This window comes from Diplotaxodon limnothrissa, linkage group LG20 (genome assembly GCF_057381915.1).
Source record: "Diplotaxodon limnothrissa isolate DT_005_m linkage group LG20, D_limnothrissa_male_GT1.1, whole genome shotgun sequence".
Lineage (NCBI taxonomy): Eukaryota > Metazoa > Chordata > Actinopteri > Cichliformes > Cichlidae > Diplotaxodon > Diplotaxodon limnothrissa.
This window is the reverse complement of record NC_140615.1, coordinates 37,140,848-37,158,422: the sequence shown is the minus strand read 5'-3', so window position 1 is coordinate 37,158,422 and position 17,575 is coordinate 37,140,848. Positions and strand designations below refer to the sequence as shown.

At 42.1% G+C, this 17,575-nt stretch overlaps 1 protein-coding gene across 3 annotated transcripts in view; it reads left to right on the top strand.

The window, feature by feature from the left end:
- sulf2b (sulfatase 2b) overlaps window positions 1–17,575 on the top strand; it is a 111,939-nt gene that overhangs the window by 40,536 nt on the left and 53,828 nt on the right. For 2 of the 3 annotated variants that reach the window (XM_085343889.1, XM_085343884.1), the window contains exon 3: window positions 3,679–3,736. The exons of the other annotated variant lie outside the window; for it this stretch is intronic. The gene's annotated coding sequence lies outside the window, so the exon portion shown is untranslated. The remainder of the gene's footprint in view (window positions 1–3,678; window positions 3,737–17,575) is intronic. 3 annotated transcript variants of the gene reach the window in all.

Sequence of the window (17,575 nt, the reverse complement as noted above, 5' to 3'; positions counted from 1 at the left end):
TACCCCAACGAATAAATTACGAATAAATCTTCTTTTTTCGGTACCGGTACTAGTTTTATTTTGTTGTATTTATCCGCGACACCTTAAAGGCCGGTCCGTGAAAATATTGTCGGGCATAAACCGGTCCGTGGCGCAAAAAAGGTTGGAGACCGCTGTTTTAGAGGACTGAGGGACCTCCAGGGTCAAGAGGGTTGCTTTTTATTTTTGTAAAGAGTCACACGGTGTGCTCGGGTGCTTGAAAATCTCTTCATCTTCACCAAAGCCCTCTGTTGGTTTGAGCTCAGTCTAAATGTGTTTGTGGTTTTCCGTTTGAACCCTGAAAGAAAAATGAAACTTCCACTCGCCGAGCTAATTTGCTTCATAATGACTCTGCCGGGGATGCAGTTTCAACAAAGAAAAGTGGCCTTTCGCAGAAAAACACAAAGCATCTACATGGGGACCGAGCCCCCTCCCGGTGCCCCCCGTTGATCCCAGCCAGGTTGTTTTGCAGCTGAGCTCTAATGAAACTCTGAGTCTATTTTGGTTTGTGCGACATGCAAACATTCGGGTGCCTCGGGCTGCACGCTGATCACAGTTCACAGGTTTTAAACAAGCGAGAACACGAAGACGACAAGTGTTTCCTGTCATCGGAGATTTACGCATCTGAGAGTGGAAACAGGATCAAACAATCAAATGTGTCTGTGCAGACAAACGAGCTGAAAGCACACGAAAGGATCCCAGACCGGCCCCGTCTCTCAAAGTGATCGACACGAAAGCTCGTGAAGTTTCATTTGAGGTCACGCAGGTTACATTTTCTTTGAAACTACTGATTATGTGTCAAATTCAGAACTATTGCTGCAATATGACCCAAATAATACTTTTTATTCTGTATTTAATGAGATTACAGTCGTATCGCTGTGAGATCTGGCTGTTACAATAAGGGAAAAGTTAATGGAGTTATCAGTCATCGCTGTACTTGAAAGGAGAGATGGTGGCCCAGCCAGATTTATTGTAATAAAATGTGTGGACAGCAACATGAGCCCACAGTTTTATGTCTCTATTGTTTTATAGTTTAGAAAATGATTTGCCAAAGATGAGTGCTTCCAGTTTTCTGCAGACTGCACGACCTGACTGTGGAAGTCGGTTTCTGCCACCGAAATATGAAGTCGATAATAGTTTTGTGTTATTTTCTCACAAGCTGGAGTCAATAAGTGGAGATAATAACCTGTTAAGTTTTGAATCATGATGATCTCTGTCAGTGCCTGCACAAAAATCTCAACTGTAGCTCAACACAACACAACCAAGTCCAGCACAATGAAAACACTGACCCCGGGTTTAAAGAGGACCAGAATGATCCAGAACAGAGTCAACGACTAATTAAATCTGACGGGTACTTCAATACAAAAACACACACAGAGTTCATTTTTCATGATCTGCAGCCTCACAAACAGCTGATGTCATGGAGGTATAAAGTCAGAGCAACAACGTTACTCTTACTGCGCATTTTTAATTTCTTTATTACTCCTTTATCATCCAACCAGAGTCAGAGAGGAGTCTACCCCACCCACCACAGGGCGAGAGGCGGGGTACACCCAGGACAGGTCACCACTGAAGTACCATAAAATCAAATCAAATGAAAGCATCCTTACAATAACTCTGCAGTGCTGTTTGAAGTACTTTTACGTTGCGCCATTGCTGCACTTCAAACTTGTCCTCAGAGCAAACATCAAATTCTCTTTCAAACTCTGAGGCTGTGGAAGTCTCCTGCATACTCGTAGAATAAGACGCCAACCAGAGTGCTGCTGTGCATGTGGTCAGCACTGACATGGACTTCAGATGTAGAATATTTTCACTCCCTCACCTTCCCCAGACAGTTCTAACGTTACGCTCTTTAAACGCCATCAGACTTTGGCAGGACGGCGTCTGGAGGCTGCCTCATGGAAGAGAGGAGCTCTGCCTGTTTGGCTACATCCACACGTACACGGGTGTTTTTGAAAACACGGAGTTTCCGTTTTTGTTTTTTGTTTTGTTTTTTTAAATCCCGTCCACACGTGCAGTTTTGAAAAATATCTCCGTCCACATGTTAACGCCAAAAACAAAGTCAAACACTGTCGAGAACATGCCAAATCCTAACTGTGTAGAAAGGTTGGCCAATCAGAAGTCTCGAATCCTGGGAGGGAAAGACTAAACAGGGTTTTGTGCCGCTGAAAAGGTTAAATACTAATGAAAAAGTTGTTGTGTTTTTCTGGGATGGCAGCTCATTTTGTGTTACCTTTCCGATGCCTTCATCGTTTCAAATGTTAATAACTAAAAACAGTATTTTGGCTGGTGTAGACTCACAACTTAGGAATCAATAAAACACATATAGCATGCATAAATTTAATTTTCTAAAATTTAATTTATTCAAAACCGACGACGCCGTTGGCAGATAGATTAGCAGCAGCAGTATTTTGTCTCCATTGTAGAAATTCATCTCATGTAACCAACAACGTGGCCCAAAACGTGACATCAGAAAAGGCGTACACCTTTGATGTGGCGTGACTAAATCTCCTTTTTCTTCGTACACACGTAAACGCAAAAAAGACGTTTTCAAAAATCTGTTTTCAGTGAAAACGGCGTTTACCTGTGGACGAAAGGCGCAAACGCTCAGAAAAATCTGCGTTTTCAAAAATCCCGGTGTACGTGTGGGCGTGGCCTTACTCAGCTTTGATGCTGCTCATGTGTTCACTGAATAAAATTAAGTAACCGATCAAGGCAGCAGTGGAAGAGCAACCCTTACATTCGGTTTCTTGTATTTAAAAAATGCTCAGTTATAGCGAACGTTTAAACAGATGATCTTTGTAGGTGGGATAAACCTGTCTCCTCCCAGCAAGAAGGTCCTGGGTTTGAATCCATGTCTGCATAGATTCTCTCCTGGTGGCCTGACATCCTCCCACAGTTTAACTGCTTCTTGCCTAATAACACACACACACAGTCCTGTTTTTATATCTCCGTGGGGACATCTAATTGATGTAATGCTTTACCTAACACCTAACCCTAAAAACTGACTGCCTGACCCTAACCCTCAGCCCTAAACCCAACCATAACCTAATTGTACCCCTGACACTAAAACACCATGTTGTCTCAAAAACGCCTTCACACTCTTGGGGACGCTCGTTTTGTCCACACGAGTAGAGTCACATTCCAATTTCTGTAAACATGCTGCAAACACGACCCTGAACTGAAAAGATGGATGCATGTGTAAAATCCACATTGCTGCTGACTTGTTCACAGCAGGACTTTGTTTAGCTTCTGTACCAGTATTCCTGAATTGGCTTCTCCAAACCCGCAGCCTGCTGTTACCATCAGCTGTGGGAAATCTACAAACTCATTACAAAATATCCAAACTAAGACTTGTTTATCTGTTTAATCTTCACGATTTCTTCATCTTTTATTCGTAATCTGTTTTTCCCTTGCTTGTAAAAATCAAGCCTGTGCACACTTACGGTTCATTTTTGACGTTACGTACAATCAGCATGCACAAGATGTCTCGCAGGCATTTAGAAAATGTCCTCCTTGATAACTGTCTGCTGGAATGAGCACCGGCGCCTCTGGGGACCGCTGGCAGGACTTTCAAACACATCAGTGATGTTTCCCGTGATGGCGTCACGTCGTTTGTTTGCGTGTGTTTAATCTAATGTGTGTGTCTGTTTGTTTCAGGTCCCTGCTGAGCCCAGCGCTGTCAAACACTTGCCACACTCTACAGCATCAGAACAAGGTAACACGCGCACATACACATACACATTGTGCGCCTTCACCAGCCTTTCACACGGGCCAAACTAAATGAGTAACTGTAACCAGAACCCTCAAACGGTCCTTTGAAGCTCCGCCCCAAAGTGAGTGAGGACCGAAAACGTCCTCACGTCCAAGGTTGGTCCTCACAAAGACATATGTGCCGCTGTGCAGTCAGACGCACTCAGGACCAATTAGTTCTTGGTGTGTGATGAATTCGTCACCGTGTGCCTCCTGCGGCCAGGCTGCTACAGCTGGTCAGACGCAGCATCCATCACGAGAACCAACAAATAACTGAGCCGTGCGTGTTTCTCATCTGTAACCATGGTTACATTTGGGTGTATTTTATTTGGAGTCTCTGGATATTTCAGTGCTCTGCTGGTTTTCATGTTTTAATACGTCTGTCAGAGCAGCCAGAGGTCAAAAGGTCAAGCCGCGCTGCAGCTAACCCGCTAACTGATTAGTTCAGCCCGCTGCTGGCAACAAGGCTGACTGCGGGAGACACACACACACACACACACACACACACACGCTCTGCCAAATGATGCCAGAGGCCCAGTAGGCTGCAGCATGCCATTACTCTCTCTCGGTGGATCTTGTTTCTGAGGCGCCTCAGTGGCTCCGTCCCTGCAAAGCTGGAAACACTCCCATTCTTCTTCTTTACCTTCCTCTGCTCCCAAAGTTGTTTTTTTTAATGTTTCTGCTGTTTTATCAAAGCTATATTATCCATCTTTAGTGCAAAACTCAAATCTTTATTAGCATGTATAGAGATGCCCTGAAGCCGGCACTCTCTGTTTTCATACGAGCGTCTTAAAACGTTGGAAGAAGCAGGTCTGGGCATTTGCCAGAGTTTTTCTTGCTGGCAGGAAGCTCACAGCAGGAGACGGTCTGCGACAAACGTGGTCTCACTACTGGAAGTACTCCATCTGGTTTGGGCAAGAGAGCCTCGCTGCCTAAGATGTCATGATTAGCTGGAGAGAGGAATCAAGTGAAGGCGTAAAGCAGGTTAAACAGCAGAAAGCAAACCTGTTGTTGGAAGATTAAAAAAAAAATCTCAAAATTAAAGCAAAACTGAAATTTAAAAAAAGGTTCACAACATGAAAAACAAGTGAATTATTCAAAAAGTTTGCAGAGTTAGACGTTAAAGACGTCAGCCCGATGTTTGGATCACATATCAGTCCACCGAAGCTGGACCGGATAGTCGACATAGCGGCAACGTAACGTGCTGCTGACACGGCAAGTGAAGTTTATGCAGATAGCAAATAGCCCCCCCCCCCCCCCCCCCCCCGAAAAGTAGGAAAAAGGACAGATAAGATAACTTTATTGTCATTGCACAGTCATACATAGCACAACAGTACAATGAAACTGGAAAACTGTCCCACATCGGCACTACCTGCAACACAACACAGTAACTTAACTTGAGTAAAGAAGAATAAGTATGTTTATTGCAGCTTGTTATAAATGTAAATATTAATATTGTTCTTGTTGTTACACCCCAAACAAGTCCAGGGAGGCCAATCAGGTCAGCTGTTAGCACTGATTAGGGCTGACAGAAATAATAGGAAAAATAATAAATAATTAGTTACAACAAAAGTAACGACAGTTACAATGATAATGATGGTGAACCCATCGGACCTAAGGATGGGTATCGTCACTGATTTCTAGAATCGTTTCGATTCGATTTGAATCGGGGAAATTTTTGCCTCAGACAGTCAGAAATATTATAATTCTGATCATGCATCAGTACATTTCCATATTTTTATATTTATAAAAAGAAAGCTGACACTTGTGAGACTTTATCAACGGTGTAAACATCACAGCAGAGGCCTTTGTGTCAAAGTAGCTGAGGATGAAACAGAAAAACATGAAGGAGATTTTCCTGGCCTGAGATTTTATACAAATATTCTGCAGTCGATCAAAAACGAAGGAAAACCATTAATCAACACATGAACATTATCTGATGCTGCTGAAGTGAAGCAGAGCAAAGTTACAGAGGTTTGATTACAGACACAGCTGAGAGTTTTGCAATTTTGCACAACTGTAAAAATTTTAATTTTGTTCAGTATTGAACGGCAGAAATTAGGTTTTCTTTTTGGAAGTAAGTAAAAGGAAAAAAACAGCGGCCGACAGGCTGTAAACAGCAGTAGACTTGTGCACAACAAACAAACGAATAATGAAGAAAACAGATTTTTAGACGGGAAACTGTCCTTGAAGTACAGAGAGAGAGAGAGCTGTGCATGAAGTGTGATTTTATCCTGGTGGAAGCAAAACAGCAAAAGTCAGAGTGAATTCATGACGATGTTTATGTGAAGCGCAGTTTGGATCTTCTTTTGCTGCCGGTTCAGTCAATATTGTTTGGAGAGAGATAAAACCTGCAGCTTTTGAATCTAGAGCAAAAAGGGCGTGAACACAAAGTAGTGATGTGCGATACCACTGATTTCCTTTCCGATCCAATACCAAGTAAAATTCAGGGTGGTATATCGACGATACTGATCCAATACCGATACTTTGTACAAAATCTTTAATCTTTTATTGTATCTCAAATTATAGCATCATAATGATTACAGGACATCAGGTTACTTGTTCTTATCACTTAATAATGCAGAGTTCATCATATAGAAATTAAAAAAAAAATGAAGTTGTGCACTATTTGAGCATGTTGCCTGCCTGCAGCACTAAAGGACTCCGTGGAAGACGTCTGTCTCGCCCTAGCAGCACCTGTCCCTGTCCACTACTCCTCTTCAGTTCGCCTCAACATACGCTCGTTATATTCTGTGATATGGTTTACTCTGAGGTGTTTGACAAGGTCAGTGGTGTTGCCACAACACCTCACTGTCTTACCACATGTATCGCAAACCACGTCTTGGCTGTTTGTAGATGCAAAATACGTGAGCACATGACTCCAATTACACTCAGCTATTGTTGTGAGTGCGCACGCAAAGGGGCTGCGACACAGTTATACAGCTGTATTTCACACATGACTATGGAAGGCGGAAGAGGAAGTAGTTCCTTCCAATGTAGACAATCCGAATGTTATAGTTTCTTTCCACTGTGTTAATGATAAACTACAATTTAACCCAAAATTATTAAAATATCGATATTTTAATGTGAGAATCGATTCTAGAACATAAATGACTGGTATCGGAAGAATCGATATTTCAGGATCGATCCGCACATCACTGACACAAAGCTCGACTCGCCGAAACATCAGAATCAGCGAGCTGTTGGCTTTCAGCCCCGACCGCGTCCGTGCCGTCGGTGAGAAAGGCGACATTTCATTGATCCTGATGCGTCGGCGGGTCGAGCTTTGTGTTTACGTCTTTGTGCAGAATCCGTGTTCCTGCTCTCAGTTACTGCTTTAGCTGTTTGATGGTTGTTGAAATTTTGTGAGCTTTAACCTGAGATTCTGGCATTTCTGGCAAAATATATATTAAAAAATTCAGGATTTTAATGAACTGATATCACGTTATCCAAGTCAGAATCGATTTTAATCAATAAATTGATCATCAAAACCCAGCCCTAATCAGACCCACCAGGTGTGTATCCATGAAACATGTCAGACATTACAACCAAATGATTTATAAGCAATGAGTAATGATCCTAACTGAGTTAGCCGCCCTGTTTAAACTGAGCCTGACACTTGCTTAGACATAAAGAACTATTCCCAAATCATCCCCACAGTGAGGGATAGAGATTATTGATTGGTAGACTGGTATCGGATCACTGCTTCATACTGGATGATACTCAAGCCACGCCGCGGGTATCAGGTCAAACCAGAAAAAGATGAATGAGGAACATTTTAACTTTTGCAGTGTCACCGTGGGCTTCAAACTGGAGGAGAAGGTAAACATCAGAGAGCCTGGAGCAGAATAAAAATGGCAGAACATCACTGGAGGTCGACGCGTGGTCAGGGCGACCCTCCAGAGGCATTTACAGCTCCTTTAAAACAGTTTGGGCGATCCTCGTGTCAACTATAAATACTGTGTCACTGTACCCAGGCTCCTGACTCTCCAGACGAAGCTGAACTTTTTCACATTAAAACACGTTTCTAATTAAAAGCCATGCAGATGTCAGCAGTTAATGAATCTCTGCACTGTCTGAGCCTTTCAGCTTCACTCTAAATCATCCATTTCTCATTACTTCAGTTCATCTTTAGTTGTTGTAACTCATCATAATTAGGACTTGATCAAAGAAAGCACTGATTGACTGTCACTGGTCCAAAATACAAGTTCAGATCTTTAAGTTGAACAAATTCTCGTATCTCTCCATTGATTTGTACTCGTTTCAACAATTAAAAATCCTTTTATCTGAAACTGGATGTAAATTATATTTCTGACATACTAAAATATACAGGAGATGACTCAGCGTCATGCCCTTTGCTGTCATGTGCCTGAACTGTGATTAACAACCCTGCAACAAGGTTTGAAATTTTTTTCGTTGTTTGTTTATTCTTTCCTCCATTAGTCTGTTGTCCTGACGTGATCGTGAGAAAACCAAATATTGTGCTGATTGCTGAACTCTGCTCACCGTGAGCTGCACAACAGAAGAGCAAACACGACTATCATTTACTGGGATCCGTTTGCAATTTGTATTTCTGTGTTGAGTTCAGTTTCCTCGTCCCCTGAAAGCAGACTCGCCATCTGCCTCAATCGGATGTGATGAGCTCAGTGTGCTTTCCAACTGCGGAGGGTGGGGGGAGCTTTCAGACCAATCATCATCTCCTGTTTGTCAAAAACACAGAGCACTTCTGAAGCTTTCATTTCTGATGATATGCCTCTTTGTGACGTGAAAGGGGGGAAAGGGGACCTGGTAGTAATAGGATGGATTTGTAGGACGTCTGTTTGGACGGGTTTCATCTGAGGCAACAATAATCAGAACAAATGACATATTTGAGTCCATTTCGTGACGTTATCACTTCAGTTTTTGGTTTTGTTTGTTTGTTTGAAGTCTGTATCGAAGGATCCATCACATCCCTGCAGCATGCAGATCATTAGCGCCTCAACATTCAGTCGCCTTTGTTGAGAAGATTGTAAATCTTGCTAACAAAGACTTTAATAGGTCTCAACAAACACTGTTTGGATCATTTTGGAGGACAAATCGTGCGTTGAGGTTCCTCTATGTTAGCAAGTTTGGACTTTCAGGGACGGCTGATTGACATCGCTGTGAAGTAAAGGAGTCCACTGGATGCAAAAGTCAAGACTGAAGAAGAACATGTTGAAAAAGTCAACACAGTAATAGTTTTATTTCATTTATATAATTATTGTGTGCTAAAGTTTGTATTGGAACTGGAGGAGTAGGAGGAAAGATGGGGTAGAAGGGGAGTTGTGTGGAGCAGCGGCTGTCCAGAGCTGCACGAGGACACCACCCTGAAGGGGGGATCTGCCAGAAATTGCAAAAACCAAAACAAAGCATATTTTGATTTTTGTGGCACGTCGACTGCTCTCTTATTTCTGCGGTGTAGTAATTCACATTTGTACAGCAGTGTGACCGAATGATGCATTTCGAAGAGTTTTCGGGAAACGATCGAGCCCTGCGGCGGGGCGAATGAAAGCCTTGTGGTTCTAATTCGGATGTATTTTTCCAACACTCCTCATATTGTGAGGATATAATAAACACGTGTGCCTCGTAGGAACACTGGTGTGGCTCTAGATGTATTTCTCACTGACTGCTTGGCTGTATGGCCCCCTCACTGTGGTGTTACAGCAGGGATTTATAACGTTATTTTCTCACATGCCGGCGGGGATCAGCTTCTGTAAGCAGGCAGAATCCGATGGAGGGACCTGGTACTGGCCTGTCATGCTTTTCTATTTGCTTTAATGAGCTCACAAAGGATGGATGGATAGATAGATCGTGTCTGCAGCTGCTCTTTAAGTCTACATCTCAGTGTAGCCCATAATAATCAGCATCAGCCTGGTTACCATGACAACAGCAATCAAATTGTGGAGTGAGAGATTTTTTCTCCTCCTCTCTCTCTCCTGTGTCCTTTTTTCACTTTGACGTTTTTTTCTCCTGCAAACTCACCATCATCTGTTTTGCAGGACTGAATTTGAATCTGAAAGCTCTTTTGTTGTTTGTCTGAAAGGAGACAAACACACAAACAGCCCAACGTATACACACACACAGTGTCGAGTCGATCAGCCAAGTCAGTGCTGCAGAAACTGTGAAGCTTACACAACTCTTGCCGTGCGCAGGAGAACAAACGAGTTTCTGAACTGAGTGTCGATTTAAATGAGTGAGGCTTGTAACAGTTTGTGCCGAGGAACATAAATTCACTGCTTTAACTATTAGAAGAGCAGGACCTTGATAGCTGGTAGGGAGGTCGTTAAGTAGAGTCTTAAGGTCTTGGTGTGTGTGGGCTTTATACCGCACAGTTAGTCATTTTCCTTTAGTGGCACTTATTAAATATCTTTTATTCCTTAATTAAGGTCTGCCTAATGTGGACTGAGTTCTGCATTCTTAAGTGATGTCTTGCTAATAACTAATTCTCCAGCAGTTTGACACTTATTAACCTACACAGGTTCATTATTCTAAAGTTGTCTCCTGTTCACACTTCTTAAATCCATTATAGCACAAAATTACAGCAATTAACTGCCTGTATTCTTAAGTGAAGAGTGAGAAACTGAAGGTCTGCAGAGAAACACTTTGCTTTTCCCCCCACTCGATAATAGCTCAGGTATCTGTCATTGATGAGCCATTTCATTTTCAAACGTCACTATGGAAACATTTTATTTTAAGTGTCATGGCGTTCCAGCTTTTGGTGTGATCACATGGATTTTCATCCATTAAACTGCGTTTTTTCCACAGAGTAATTCACTCCAGCAGAAAAAGGAGCAGTCATGTTTAAAAGTCCAGTCCTTTCCTTTCCAGTCACCTTTCTCGCTCACTATGTGTTAACAGACCTCTCTGCATTGAATCATATCTGTTATTAACCTCTGTCTCTCTTCCACAGCATGTCTTTATCCTGTCTTCCTTCTCTCACCCCAACCGGTCGCGGCAGATGGCCCCGCCCCTCCCTGAGCCTGGTTCTGCCGGAGGTTTCTTCCTGTTAAAAGGGAGTTTTTCCTTCCCACTGTCGCCAAAGTGCTGCTCATAGGGGGTCATATGATTGTTGGGTTTTTCTCTGTATCTATGAAGTGCCTTGAGGCGACTTATGTTGTGATTTGGCGCTATATAAATAAAATTGAATTGAATTGAATTGAAAAGTCTGAATTTAAACTGAGCCCCTAATGGACGATGTTAAACACCTGCTGAACAAATACACTGTGCGTCTATGTGTTCGAGGCGTCTGTAGCTCAGGAGGTCAAGCAGGGCACCTACTAATCAGGAAGTTGGTGGTTCAATCCCCGTCTGCTCCAGTCTGCACTCCTGGGCAAGATACTAACCCCGAGTTGCTTTCCGATGCATCCGCCAGTGTAGGAGCCATTTTTGGGTTGATACCTTATGTAAGCTGCTATAGGTCACCTTTTGAGTTTTTCTGCATGGTATGTTTATGTGAAGGCATTTAAGGTAGACACACGTAATTAGTGGAAGGTGTGTTGTTGATCAGAAGGAGGCAAACAGTTTGCTGCGCTGCTTTGTTAAATCGTGGAAATAAAGAATTTAAAAGACAAGATGAGTAAGGCTGGAGTTATTGGACTGTATCAACTTTAATAAGTTAATTCATGCAAGTGACATCACGTCACCTTCGCCAACGAACACCTCAGTGGCTTCAAGCGAAGGCTTAGCCTCTACAGTCGGAGTATGAATGTGTGTGATTGTTAGATAGAAGCACTTGTGAAGAAACATCTTGTGTAGATGGGTGAATGTGAAGCACTTTGAGTGCTCAGAGTAGAAAAGCGCTATATAAGAACCAGTTCATTTAATAAGTATCAGCTTCCTGATAAATTAGTCATGAGCAAGATCTCACTTTAGACTGTGAAGGATAGTCTGAGTTTGAGACACTTACTTTAGAGTCCTTTGGACACTTTAAACCACGTTTTATAGATCAAACTTTGTGTTTTGATTGGTTTTCAGGGTGCTGAGTCCAACCCTGACCAGACACTTCCTTCATCGTACAACTGTGTGCTATGTGCTCTGGACTAGCTTGTAGCCTGTTTGCAGTTAGATCTTAGCCTGTCCGTCCTGTAGATGCAATCTGAGTGTTTTAGTTTCAGTCATCGTTTTTCTTTTTAAACTAGACATAATTCTGACTCTAGTAAGGACCATCATTTACAAAAAAACAAACATTTTTCAGTAGTGAGCGAGGCAATGAAGTCATCAGGAAAACTGTTTACTAAGGTCAAGAAGTAGGATCAGAATTGGTTTTGCTGCCTGCTGGATATCAGCCTCTCTTCTATTTGGATTTGGGACACAGACACTTTCTCTGCTCCTAAGATTGGGCTTAAAACTTTGCTTTGTCATAGTTGGGGCTGGATCAGGTGACTCTGAGTCATTAGCTAGGCTGTGATAGGTGTAGGCTGCTTGGCATCATGGATGGGTTCCCATGATGCACTGAGTGTTTCTTCTTCAGCCACTATGTGTTGCCACACCTCTCGTTAGTTGTTGTTAATCTGTCTCTCTTCCACAGCGTGTCTTTGTCCTATCTTCCTCCCCTCATCACCAGCCGGTCAGCACATGGCCCCGCCCCTCCCTGAGCCTGGTTCTCCTGGACGTTTCTTCCTGTTAAAAGGGAGTTTTTCCTTCCTACTCTCGCCATAGCGCTTTGTCATACCTTCCCATACAATATAAAGCACTTTGAAGAGACTGATCTTGTGATTTAATGCTATAGGAATAAAACTCAATTGAATGCAGGTTTAAGGTGCTGCCTCTCTCTCTGTGTGCGTGAGGCTGCACCCCACACAGTCACATTTTAGAAACCTTGATGTATTTTTATGTTTTCACCACAGTCTGATTGGAATAAATGTCCTTTCAAGGCCTCTGCACTGCTTTTTAAACTTGTGGAATATCCTTTTCCTCTGTGCGTGTGTGTGTGTGTTGTTATTGAAGGTTTTATTATGTTAAATCTGTCACTTTATTTCAGTTGCTACGAGTATTGTAGTTGTTATTTATGTGTGTTTATGAATTCCTTTGAAAAATGTTATATGAGGTTCAGATGCCAACGCTTGGTTCTAATGTGGCACCGTGATTCACTTTAATGATACAAAATAGCAGCTTTTAGTTCCTCAGAGCTCTGCTGAGAGCTTTTAGACATGAACACACACACACACACACACACACACACACACACACACACACACGCCGTCTTTTGCTCGTGTTTTATTTTCTGCAGTTTTGTCTTCAGGCTTTTGTGAAACTTGGTCTCGTCCAGCTCCGGGTTACAGTCAGTAAAAATCAAAAGAACTGGTAAACTGAATTAATTAGGATCATAAATCTGAATCTGACTGCAGACAGTAGCATCACCTCAGAATCTGTTATGTGTCAAAAATAGCTGCACTCTGTCTTCTTTGAGTGCATGTTTTGGGTTTTGTTTTTACAGTTACAGTTACTGCAGCACAGTGTTGCTAAAGTTCATTTAAAGCAGGTTTAAATATTTGTCTCATAAACACAAGAAGAAACTCTCAGGTTAAAGAATTTGCAGTGCAAAGTTGAGCAAGATTGGCTCATTAAAGCATATGCGCAGATGAATAGCCGGGCTAGTTAAGTGATGAGATCCTTAATGCACTTAATAAAGTGTCGCTTCCATCCATCCATTTTCTGCCACTTGTCCAGGCCCCGGTCAGCGGGATCGCAGGCTGAGCCGAGGTGCACAGACTTCCCTCCCTCAGGAGGACACCGAGGTGTTCCCTAAATTCATCTGTGCAGCTGTGTCCTCTCAGTCAGTTTAAAAACAGTTATTTAAAATGGTTTTGTTTTGAATCTCTGTAATGGCGGTTAACAGTGCAAAGTTGTTATGAGCCACACAGATGCAGTAGAAACACATGATAACCCACATAATAGAAACACATGACTCGTGATAATAACGCTGGCCTTCCGAGTCTTCTGGTTGGCTTCAAATCACACGAGGAGTATGTCAGAACCAGAGCATTTTGTCTTTTATTTTGAAAAGCTGACCTAATGATTTGTGGCATTTCTCACTTCCTGCTCTCCTCATCTTCTGCATCAGAGCTGGAAAGCAAAGCGGCCGTGCTCGGTCTGTTTGTGGGGTAACAAACGCATTGTCACCATGGCCAGACTATCAGCCTGAGAAGCCCCGCGGCACAATTATGTAACTTAATTAATTAGTAACACCTGTTTGAAACGCCACAAACCACAATCAGCTGATCCGAGCAGAGCCGGGCAGAGCGTGAATGAGTAAAAAAATATTTTAAAAAATAAAGAAACACCACATAACAACATTTGGGGAGATCTGCTGGTTATGTGTACCTGAAAATGAAAACATAAAAAATTCCACTTATACGTCCTTAAGTCAGCTTTTTAAATCTCCAAATATCAGTAACTGTAACTGTCTTAAATATTGTCTGTTGGTCAGAATCTACTAACCATACTTTTGGTTATTTAAAGGGTAATCCGAGGATTAGCCTGAATAAATTAAGCTTCGGGGAATTTTCACTGTTTTCCGATGAATATTTTATACTCTAAACTATCTGTACTGACGTATGAAGTCTGCTTCCGGCTCCAAACTACTCTGTGTTTATTAAGGCTGTTGTGTTTTTAACGTGTTTTAATGCTTTGTATCTCGTTCTATTCAATCTGAACAAGCCCATAAAACAGTCAGTGATCACTGTCGGCCTCTCTCGGGTTTTATTTCCTCTAATCTTAAAGCTTCGTTTTTAAACCCTTACGATGCAGCTACAGCCCAGCAGCAGTATATTAATGACTAACCTCGTATTGTGGATGGATTATCTCAGTTGTTCTCCTGAATGAAGTTTGGTCCATTTACAGCATCCTGCTATACGATTGCATTTGTCTCTAACCATCAGGAACCCTCACGTTAACTTTTATCGAGTAGAAAAAAGTTAGCGTTCATCCTCCAGCTTCACTGTGTTTATCTTATGCTAGCATAGCTGTGTCGCTAGCGATCACGTAGCACATCATTATATACCAGCTAGCCCAACTTCAGTAACCCTACAAACATCACTGCTGTTTAGTTTCCTGTCTTCATTTATGTTGGAAGTGACAGCAGAGCTGTACGTTTTCATTTTTTCAGAAATCTCTCAGTCAGAACATGCTATATTATATTAGCGAGCTAACTTCCTGCTAACTTCTAACTTTGTTAAATGTAATCAGTTCTGTTTTCATGGATGCCTGAATGTTAAACTTAATTGTTACACCTGGTAAAGCAGCAACGCTGATCATTTTATTAAAGATGAAAGAATTTAGACAATTTTTAACTCTCAGTGATGCCACAGTGGGACCTGAAGCGGACACAGCTAATGACGTCAGACTTAAAGACCGGATTAGTTTTTTATTAAATGCAAAGAGAGTGAAAAAATGCAACCGTGCATTTCGCCTGTGAAAACACAACATGACTGACAGAAATGGCCCAGCTGGTTCAACTGTATCATTTGTGACACAAAGAGCTGGTTCTGAGATAAATATTAATTATTGTGATGATCTGGAGTTATTGTTTGACACGTGCAAAACCACATTTAGAGCAAAACAGTCAGATTTGCAATTTATCCAATAATTGTAACTTTTGACTGCTGGTAGGAAGGTTCTTGAAAACGGCCGAGGTGCTGATATATATTCAGTGCAAGCACAGCTCATACAAATTGTTTTACAAGTCATTTATTTTTGACTATTTACTTTTTCATGCTCATGTTAAAGGATTTTCCCTCGGGCAGCAGTTATTCTGGGCGAGAAGTGTGACGTTTAGCCGTCAGATGTATGCGAGCCGTTGCATTAGCATTTCATTTCATCACCCAGACGGGAGCTGCTGTGAGAGGAGCTCCTCACCCGGGGACAAAAGGCCGTCTTTCAATCCGTCACTCCCTCCGTCCGCGACGCTGCTCGTCATTCAGGAGTGCTGCGAGATAAGAAGAGTTCATTATTCTGATAACTCATCTCGCGCTCGTCTCTTTGGCTTTTCCACTCTCTTCATTCCTGCCTCGCGACCGCTCCGTCCACTCTGGCCTCGGCGCTCCATTTCAGCTCCTTGCGTTTTTATGTATCCCTGCTTCAGGGTGCAGACAGAACAAAATGTTAGTTTCACTTCAATTTGGATTTCCTACAAATATAAAAACAAGATTATTCAGATAAAATGATTCTTTTCACTTCCTGACATAACAAAGTCTAAAGTTCTGTTGCCTAGCAATGATATACAAATATCACATACATTTCATTTGCAGCTGAAAATATGTTTTACAGGAAATTCTGTGAAGATGAAGCATTGCCTTCAGACAGCAGTACCGGCAAACTGGGACCGACTGTCAGCTGTTTCCTTAATGCACATCCTAATAGCAAATCTCAAATCCAAGCTGCTTCAGCCTGCATTAACCTGCAGTCCACTTTGCAACCCACCTATGTCCTGTCCTGTGCTACTGATGCCTGATTGCTGCTATGGGAGGTCTCACTGCTGCTTTATCTGTCTTTAGACTTTCCACATACACTGAGAGGAAGAGCAGGATGCTCCCAGAACAACACCATCCATCCATAATAAAAGTTAATTATTGAGTATATATAAATATAAACTACTGCAGATTAAATACTGGGTTTGATTTAAGTGGTCCTGATGTTGATTGGAAATGAGTTGATTTAATCAAATAGAAATAATGGTAATTTGTGTATTTAGTCAAAAAAAAAAACATTTCAGTGATGCAACAGTCACTGCAGGGAAAACTGTGGATGGATTATTGCAGCTGTGTGAAATAAACCTTTGAAATGGTTCCTTCAATCGGGGACGTCTGTGACCGTTTACGCTCAGTTGTTGTCTTCAAAGTGACTCTAGATATTAGAGAGATTCCTCTAGCTAAAATCAGCGGTTTACAGGTGATTTCATTTTTTTCACATTCAAGAGTTGAGGTGAGAACTGCCAACTGATTCCAAGCAGATTACACAGATTGCCTGTTGGGAGGCAACCTGTCACATCCAGCTCAGACTGACCTCGGTCCTTCTCCGACTCGTTGACCGCAGTTTGTAAAAACCAGAAACAGATCAGCACAGCCATGAATATCGCAAATGGGAACTTGATCCAGCTGATTACCAGCTAATTGCATTCTTGTTGTATTCCAACATAAAACACGGTTGCCGAGCACCTACATGCATTCAGCCAAATTCTCCTCCTGTAAATCCTTCACCTGTAGAGGACTTTCTGTATTTCTGTGCAGCATCAATGAATTTCTGTCTGGACTCTAAATGTAGTCGATGTGAATTTAGAGAGAAACAAAATTGATGAGCATCTGCTTCCTCCTGTTTCTTTTTCATATTCATTTGTTTTTATGTGTATTAACACTTGTTACTTGTATATTGATTGACTGATTTCTACTATATTGATGTACCGTCCCCAACAGAGTGCATGTAAAGGCAGCTTCACCCCATCCAATCAAACTGCCAGCAGGCTTGTTGTCTTATTGCTGTTTTATCACTTTGAAGTCGGCAGCTGACTGCGACTGGTTGCAGACCTGCTGCCAGTCTTCAACCATTTCAACAAGATTGCAGGTTCATTGCATACTTCTGTCTTAATTTTGGTCATGCTGTTGAACGAATACCGCACACTAAATCATTCTACACGTGTAAATCCAGCGAATTCTCACTGTGGGCTGTCAAATGCAGTCAGGTCTCATCATTATGTGCATAGCATGTTTTGGTGTTGATACCTTTGTACAGAGAGAGAGAATCCCAACCAGTGTTGGGAGGATGAAGGGAAAGTGCTGCCGTGAGTTTCAGG